Source organism: Lipotes vexillifer, unplaced genomic scaffold, assembly GCF_000442215.2.
Source record: "Lipotes vexillifer unplaced genomic scaffold, Lipotes_vexillifer_v1.1 scaffold61, whole genome shotgun sequence".
Lineage (NCBI taxonomy): Eukaryota > Metazoa > Chordata > Mammalia > Artiodactyla > Lipotidae > Lipotes > Lipotes vexillifer.
Window position 1 is genome coordinate 607,789 of NW_006787051.1, and position 9,255 is coordinate 617,043.

Sequence of the window (9,255 nt, forward strand, 5' to 3'; positions counted from 1 at the left end):
CTTTCCCTAGGGGATACCGTTATACTTACGTTGCCTTTCCTAATAGAGTTGGATAGTTCGTGTAGAATTTCTTCATTTTGAAAATTTTATTTCTCTTTCCTCTTCTACCTGTATCATTTCTAGATTTCTGTCTCTGAGCTTGCTTGTTCTCTCTTCAATACAGTCTGTTCTAATGCTTTGTAGTGTGTTGTCTCATTTCTTGAGTTCTTCAGTTCCAGGATTTCTGTCTGGTTGTTTTGTAGATTTTTAGTCTCTTTGGTAAATTATTCCTCTGTTCATTAATTTTATTCCTGAGTTCATTGAACTGCCTTTCTGAGTTTTCTTGTAGCTCATTGAGTTTCTTTATGACAGCTATTTTGAGTTTTCTGTCAGTTAGAACACATTATTTTGTGTCTTTAAGTTTGGTTTCTGAAGAATTGTCATGTTCTTTTTGTTATACTGTGTTACCATGGTTTTTCATGGTGCTTGATGAGCTGTTTATCTGCTGGTGCATTTGAAGTAGTGAATACCTTTCTTTAGGCTGAGATTTTTTCACTTGATTCTAATTACTCAACAGATGAATAATTAGAGCACTTCCTTTTGTTTTTCAGTAGGTGGCACTATAGCAGAGGTTTCTGGTTTCTTTTACCTGAACTACCCCTGGTTAAATATGACTGTCTACACTTTCCACCGTCTATCTCTGTCAGAGATTTTGTCCTGTGCCGTTGTTGTTGTTTGTGCCTCCAGGGTTGCCAGTGACTTGCTGCTTCCAGTGCTGCTGTTATCAATGGTGTTGCCACATGGGACACTCAGATGGCAGTTACCTCTGTTTTACCTGGAGTCATCTGGTTCATAGGCTCTGTTATAATAAGGAAAGGTGGGGAGAAGCTGGGGTTGTGGGTGCCCCTGCGATGTCCATGATTGTCAGGTTTGTGGGTACCACTACTGCAGGTGGGGGAGTGGTGCAGAGTCATGGATACTTCCACTGCTGGAGAGACAGGGTGTCAGGCTCTACTGTTGCTGCTGCCCAGTTCCCTGTGGCTGTAGGCATCATGCCTGGGAAGCTGGAGTCATGTGCACTACTCCCCTCTTGCTACTGGGTTCTCTGGGGCTGTGGGCTCAATTGTTGTATCTGGGGGTCCAGAATTATAGGCACTACCTCCACTGTTAACCTGGTCTGCCTCCTCTGTGTTTTCTAGTTCACCCACATTTAGATGTACGGATGTGTGGAACTCTTTGGCATCCTAGTGTGTTAAGCAGAGGAAACTTTGTTGAGTTAATGAATATTTTACTGGTTGTAGATTGAAGGGAAGAGACAGAGGGAGTGTCTCATGCTACCATGATGCTGACATTACCTTCTTCTTCAGCAGTTTTAGTGGTTTTCAGTTGGATTGGCCTGTACCGGTAGATGGCATGAATTTCCCCAGTGAATGTGAAAATTATGATTCTCCTAATAGCAGTTGCAGAGGCTAATTATGAGAAGGCAAGTATACTCATCAGATGGGCTGCTCTACTGGTTACCCAGGTACTTAGATTCTCTGTGTGAGGAATCCATGGCCGTTGCAAAGGCTGGAGGTTATTTGAGAGCATCAGTCTGTTTCTGTGTCAGTCCCTGATGCTGCCTTTGGAATTTTTCATATGACTGTCTTATTCTCTTTAGTGAGAGAATTTTTCTTGTGGCTTTATCCTAGACTGGAAGGCCACAGCTCTGATTCCTGGGACTGGTTGAGCTTTTCTGTAGCTCTTTAACTTTCACCCTGAGCATAGCATGAGCACTACAGTTCCCTGATCCAGCTGTCTGTGGTCTTAGGGATTTTTCAGGTATTGTTGGAAAAATTTACTTAAAAACAAACTTCCTTTTTCACATATGCTAAGTTTCACATATCTATATCTATATCTATCTGTATAATTTACCTATATCTCTACATATATGTGTATCAGGTTTCATGTATATATATATATATATATATATATATATATATATATATATATTGCTGTCAGTTAGAGGCCATGTACTTTACATTGCCTAGAAGTTTCTCAGCCTTTTTAGTCCACTGGAAATTTTGTTTGAAATGCACAATTTGTTTGAGCCATCTACATTAAAGGAATAGAAAACCTAAGTAAAATAATTGTCATGAAAATAATTGAGAAAGGTGTCAAAACATTGTCTGTGTCTTTCTCTCTTTCCTTACAGAATGGAATGAGATAAATGAATTAGGCCCAGATAGTTAAAAAGGGAATTCTATTAGACTTCAAAGAAAAGTAATGCCAATGACATAAGAACAATTTCCAGACTTAAAGAGAGAAGGAAATCCTCTAAATTATTTTACAGATTATGTTGTGATTAAAAGTGACAGCTATGGAATCAGGCCACCTGTATTCAAATTCTGGTGTCATCATTTACTAGAAGTATGATGTTAGTCAAGTTATTTAACCTCCTTTGCATCAGTTTCTTTCTATTAAAAAGGGGATAAAAACAGTGCTTACATGTTGTTGTTGTAAGGTATAAGTGAGTTAATACACCTAGAACTCTTTGAATGTTTGGTATAGAGTAAGTGTGTAAGAGATATGTGCTACTGTTATTGTTGTTGCTATTATTATTATTACTATTACTACTACAAACTGACAAAAATATTCAAAATAAAGGTACATATTAATCTCACTTATAAATAATTGGGTCAACATTCTAATTCCAGTTAGCAAATAGAATACACAAACATTACAAAATAAAATACACAAATGCGAAGTATGGCTTGTTCACTATTAGGAAATATTATCTTTTCTGTGGATACAGAAAATGCATATAATAAAAATACATATCCATTTATGAGTAAAATTCTTAATAATGTAGGCATAGATAGATACTTCTATAGAATGGTAAAAATACATATCTCAAATAAGAAACCCATGTCATCTTTAATGGTGAAAAGCCAAAAGTATTTTCACTAAGGCTAAGAAAACAAAGATACCACTTTACTATGATACTACATCCACTTTACTTAACATTGTTATATCAAGCAAATTAATGAGACATGATAACAAAAAGACAACACAAATTGAGAAAGTGGGTGCCTGCTTGTTTGCAAATGATAAAATAACAAACCTGGAAAACCAGTGTAATCAATTGAGAACCAGAGAATAAGTATAATAAAATTATTCCATTATTTGGTATAAGATTAATATTTAAAAATCAGTGTTTTAGAGCTTTTATCAACATCAATTATAAATGATTTTTTATATGTAAAAAATATGTGGTCAGTAAATATAATAGAAAAGTTGATTTCGTATGCAATGGTAACTGAAAAGAGATAACAAATTGGACTAGATATAATGAGAAATGTACCTACTACTCTTCTGGAGAAATATCTAAAGCCTTTGGCTGGTACATAAAATGCTGAATAAATGAGATACATTTTTCTGAGGAAGCTTTTTTGCTGCAAAGGAATATATTGTTCTTAAATTTAAGTATACATTTAAGTCAATCTCAATAAATATGTAACATTTATGTTTGGAATTAGTCAAGTTGATATATTCAGAGAAATACATGAATGAGCAGTCAAGGAAATTAGAAGATAGAATACATAAGCTTGTACTGTTCTTGCAAGATATTCACAAATAAAGGAAACTTCATATTTAAAAAGGGGTTGGTACTAATACTGGAAAGTCCATAAAAGGAGTCATATTGACTCTGTTTATGATTAAAATTTTATTTAAAACGAGTGACAAAAATTGGATTATTCAAAAACTACATGGCCATTAGAAAATAATATTGACCCTCTACCTTATTTATTTTACCAAAATAACTTACAGTAAAGTACAATTTCAGGACTTCCCTGGTGGTGCAGTGGACACGGGTCCTCCTGCCAGTGCAGGGGACATGGGTTCAAGCCCTGGTCTGGGAAGATCGCACATGCCGTGGAGCAACTAAGCCCGTGTGCCACAACTACTGAGCCTGCGCTCTAGAGCCCGTGAGCTACAACTACTGAAGCCTGCGTGCCTAGAGCCAGTGCTCTGCAACAAGAGAAGCCACTGCAAGGAGAAGCCAGTGCACCACAACAAAGAGTAGCCCCTGCTCACTGCAACTAGAGAAAGCCCACGTGCAGCAATGAGGACCCAATGCAGCTAAAAAATAAAAAAATTTTTTAAAAAGTACAATTTCAAAAAAGTCCAAAAATTGATAAATATACTAGAAGAAAATGAAATGTTTTATTATTATTATTGTTGTTGTTGTTATTATTATTGATATGGAGAATGCCATTCCAAGCAAGAAACAACCATATACCAGAAAGGAAAAGATATGTACCTGTGACTACATAAAACTCATTTCTGTAAGTTAAGAAATGCATTATACAAAGTCAAAAGAAAGGTGTCAACTGTAAAATATTTGCAACCCCTATGTGAGAAAGAGTACTAATTTACTTAACATATGAAAGGTCTTACAAATAAATAATCAAAAAAATGAACAACTCGGGCTTCCCTGGTGGCGCAGTGGTTGAGAGTCCGCCTGCCGATGTAGGGGACGTGGGTTTGTGCCCCGGTCTGGGAAGATCCCACATGCCGCGGAGCGGCTGGGCCCGTGAGCCATGGCCGCTGAGCCTGCGTGTCCAGAGCCTGTGCTCCACAACGGGAGAGGCCACAACAGTGAGAGGCCCGCATACCGCAAAAAAAAAAAAAAAAATGACTCGAGAGAAAGAAGCAAATGACAACAACAGTAAGCAGAAAGAATAACAAAGTATCAATAGCTTGTAAATAAGTGAAAGGATCCTAAAGTTACTAACAACAAAATAACAGGAAATTTAAAAATGTGAGATACTATTTTTAAAAAACTTGATGATTCAAAGGGGTTGGTGAGCGTGTGAAAACAAAGACAAAGGATGTGTTAGATACTGCAGTATCTACGAAAATTAAAAATTACTTTTTTGTTTAATTTATTTTTGGCTGCTTTGGTTCTTTGTTGCTGTGCACGCACGGGCTTTCTCTAGTTGCAGCAAGCGGGGTCTACTCTTCGTTGTGGTGCACGGGTCTATCTTTGCGGTGGCTTCTCTTGTTGCAGAGCACGGGCTCTAGGTGCTGTACAGGCTTCAGTAGTTGTGGCACGCGGGCTCAGTAGTTGTGGCACGTGGGCTCAGTAGTTGTGGCACACGGGCTTAGTTGGTCGGCGACGTGTGTGGTCTTCCCTGACCAGGGCTCGAGCCCATGTCCCCTACATTGGGAGGTGGATTCTTAACCACTGCGCCACCAGGGAAATCCCAAAAATTACTTATTATATGATTCAACAATTTCTACAACTTAAGTAAAAAATATTCTTCAGATATATTCATCACTGCAGCATTTTTATTTTTGTAATAGTCAAATTAGGAGATAAACCTAAATGACCATCAGCATCTGGTTAAATAAAATATTGTGCATCAATGAAATCAGTGAACAGAATGAAACAGCTCATATGTGTTGGTAATGAAAGATTTCCAAAATAATTTAAGTAAATAAAAGTGTGAGGGGGTTTTAACGTCAGTTTGGTCCTTCAAGAAGCAGATGCCAAGATGGGATTAGACATGTAAGAGATTTATTGGATGAAATGCCTGTGAAAGGTATAAGAGGAGAAAGCAGTGAAAGCAAGGGAATCCTTCAGACCACAATGCTGGTCTGACACCTGAGAAAGGAGAGAGGGAAAGAAGGGTTTGGTAAAAAGAGTCTCAGACCACAGTGAGTTTAGAACAAATCCTGGCCAGGCCTATAGGGAATCCTGAGCAATGATTGCTAGTTAAAGGAACTCCATGATGAGCAAGATTGGGCTTTTCCATGCTGAGTCATTGAGGGCAGCCTGGGGGAGGTGTGGCCTCAGTGTGAATGCCCTGATAGATCCAAACAGGTGGGCAGTGGAGGCTCTCAGTTACCTCTACTCACAGAAGTTTTTATTGAATGAGATCTAAGTGGTGCATCTTCATGACCAGCAGAATCTAGTTCTTATGCCATATAGATTTACCTTCCAAACATGTTTGGAGGGCAATTCCTCCTTGTTGTCCATGGGCCTCTCTTCCTGAGGGGAAACTTAGAAGAGGAAGGTTAGAAGTGAACTATAGCCTATATTGCTTCCTTTGGTCTTGGGGATGTAACCATGAATTCTAGCTTTCCCTTATCCTCAACTGTCCGGGTACCATGCCTGTGGATCAGGGATTTTGTACATCTCTAGATAGTAGTGCTAATCAAGGCACTGCATACAGGAAAGGCAAACGCACACCCAGAATAGGTATCAATCCCCATGTTGATGAAGTGTTGGACCTTGCAGGATGGAAGGAGTAAAATGAAATTGACTTGCCAACAAGCGTCTATTTGGACTTTTTGAGAATGACGTATTGGTGGTTCAGCATAGGTCTCTGTTGTTGGAAGTTGGACATTGAGAGGCAGCGTTAGCTAGATTAGCCTTTGTTCCTGTTATTGCGTCCATGCACAGCCTATGTATATACTGTCCTTACCATTTCATTTATGTGCCTATCATGCCAGTTCTTGGGGGTTGATGAGGAAGAACAGATAATATGAACTGGTCAAGTCATTTTTCCAACCTGGTTGTTCAGTGTCCCTTCAGTGGTGGGTGCACTTGGTGCCCACTGCTGTATGTCCATGCACATGCTCTACCCAAAAGCTTCTAATTTCTTATTGGCAACTTCCTAGGAATTTGTACATATTCTCACCTCATGCTACTTCTCTTATCGTACAAAGCCAGTGACTAGGAGCAACATTTGCAATTTTTCCATTTGGGAAGATTTTTTTTTTCCTCTCTACTGCTTTTCAAGGCTGTTTACAAATGTGGCTTTAATGCAGCTACCATCCATTTTTAGGTTGTACACAATGTGAGGCCAACTTGTCCATAAATCGAGCTTGAGCTTTTTCTTATTCCTTTAGACGTTTGGATGTGACCCCCATAATGCTATAGATGTGAGCTGGGGGAGGGTTCCGGGTGCAACTATGGTAGGTGACATGGGGGTTGGGGCTACCTGTTCATGATTAATAATGTCCTCTGTTCCTGAACAAACTTGATCTAGGATATACCATTTGCATCTTACCATGGATTGCTGCTGGGCCTTTCTGACAGTAAGCCTTGGTGGGTCCAACATAACCCAGCTCATAATGGGCATTTTCAGTCACATGATCAGTTTGTGCCTCATGGTCAAGCATTCCATAACTACCAGGGATCAGTGACAGACCAGGAGCTGTTTCTCAAAAGGCATATAATTCTCTGGTGCAGATGACATGGCCTTACTCCAGAACCCCTGCATCATGATTCTCTTGCTGGGGCCTACCATAAACAAAGCATAAACAAACTTTTTCTATAATGAGCCATAGAAAATATCTGAGACTTTGTCAACCATATGTTCTTTGTTTCAACTACTCAACTCTGCTTTTGTAGTGTGAAAGCATCTATAGACAATATTCAAATGAATGAATATGGCCGCATTTTTATAAAATATGTTTTCCAAAAATGGTGGGATACTAGCTCAACCCATGGGCCGTGGTTTGCTGATCACTGACATGAACTCCACAGCGAATCTTTTATCATAATTGACACCTCCAACCCCATAGGGTCTGCTGGATCATATGGCTCAATCTTTGGTCAACTTGCACCACAGCCTGAAAGTATTGGAGAATTCTTTCCTCCTCTAGACCCCATTCAAAGATGGTGGACTTCCTTGTCACCTGATATGGACCAGAGAAGTATTCCTAGGTGTGGAATGTGTTGCTTCCCCAAATCAAAGAGGCCTACCAGGTGCTGTGCTTTATTTTTTATTGTAGGAAATACAAGATGCAGTTATTTGTCTTTTAATTTGGAGGGGATATCGTGACCATTGGACCCTTAAAAACTTTTGTTATGGCAGGTCCCTGAACCTCTGTAGGGTTGTTTCCCATCCTCTGGAGCACATATCTTAAAAAGGCCACCAACTTACTAGCCACCTCTTACTTTCCTGGTCAATTGGCGTGATGTCATCATATAACTGATCAGTGTGATGTTCTCTGGGATGGTCCCCTTTCTTTAGGATTGTCTTATTACAGAAAGCAGGAGAGTTAGTAGAGCCCTGGGACAAAACTCTTAAGTAATATATTTGTCCGTTTCATGAATGTGAAGTGTTTCTAGTAGTCTCTTACCACTGAAATAGAAAAGAATGCATTTGCCACATCAGTGGCAAATACTATCTTAGCTCTAGCAATATTACCTTGGCCAGTACAGAACCTGCAGTAGGGGCTACCATTGGATAAGCTAGCAGCAATTTACAAGAAATTTTTAGGATCCATCTGTTATTGCAAGAGACAGACTGGCTAATTAAATGGAGACATGGTAGGGATAACCACCAATTTAGGTTTTTTTTTTTTTTTTGCGGTACGCGGGCCTCCCACTGCTGTGGCCCCTCCCGTCGCGGAGCACAGGCTCCGTACGCGCAGGCTCAGCAGCCATGGCTCACGGGCCCAGCCGCTCCGCGACATGTGGGATCTTCCCGGACTGGGGCACGAACCCGTGTCCCCTGCATCGGCAGGCGGACTCTCAACCACTGCACCACCAGGGAAGCCCCCGCTTTAGGTTTTTAATGGTGGTACTAATCTTTGCCATCCCCTGTGTTGTGATTTTTTTAAAGATTTATTAACTTGCCGGAGTGGAGGGCAATTTTGAAGACTTCTGCTTAGGCTTTCTCATTATTAAAGCACTTACCTCATAGGACAAGAACCCAATTTTGGGGTTAGTCCAACTGCCAAGTTTGTCATTCCTCGATTATACATTCGGGGACTGGGGACAGACCACTCTGTGGGTCTGTCAACCCAGTGGGCTGAATGTGAACTTGACTTTAGCCTAGGAAAGACCCCATTTATTACCTAGCCTCCAGTTATGAATAATCATACTTTGTTTCTCTAGATGTCAGTGTCAACTCAGACCTTGTGTGTAATAATTCTCAAAATGTCTGGGTACTCCCCTTTCCCCAGTGCATATTTATCTGAATAAATATCTGTAGGTCTCTTTAGGGATGATTATAATATATATTTGCCACAGTGCTGCAGGGTCTTTAATCTTGGGGACTCAGTCATCTTTTTAGTCAGTGGTTTTTTTTTTTTTTTTTTTTTTTTAGTCAGTGGTTTTGAGAATGGCTGTAGTGAGTGACTAAGGGGGATAGAAGTAGATCAGAATGGTAATAGGAGCTGCGTCACATCACATCACATCACATCACATGGGGCCTTGACGAATCTTGTGATGACTGACTTTCACACTGAATGAAAACTGGAGATTTCAGGGTT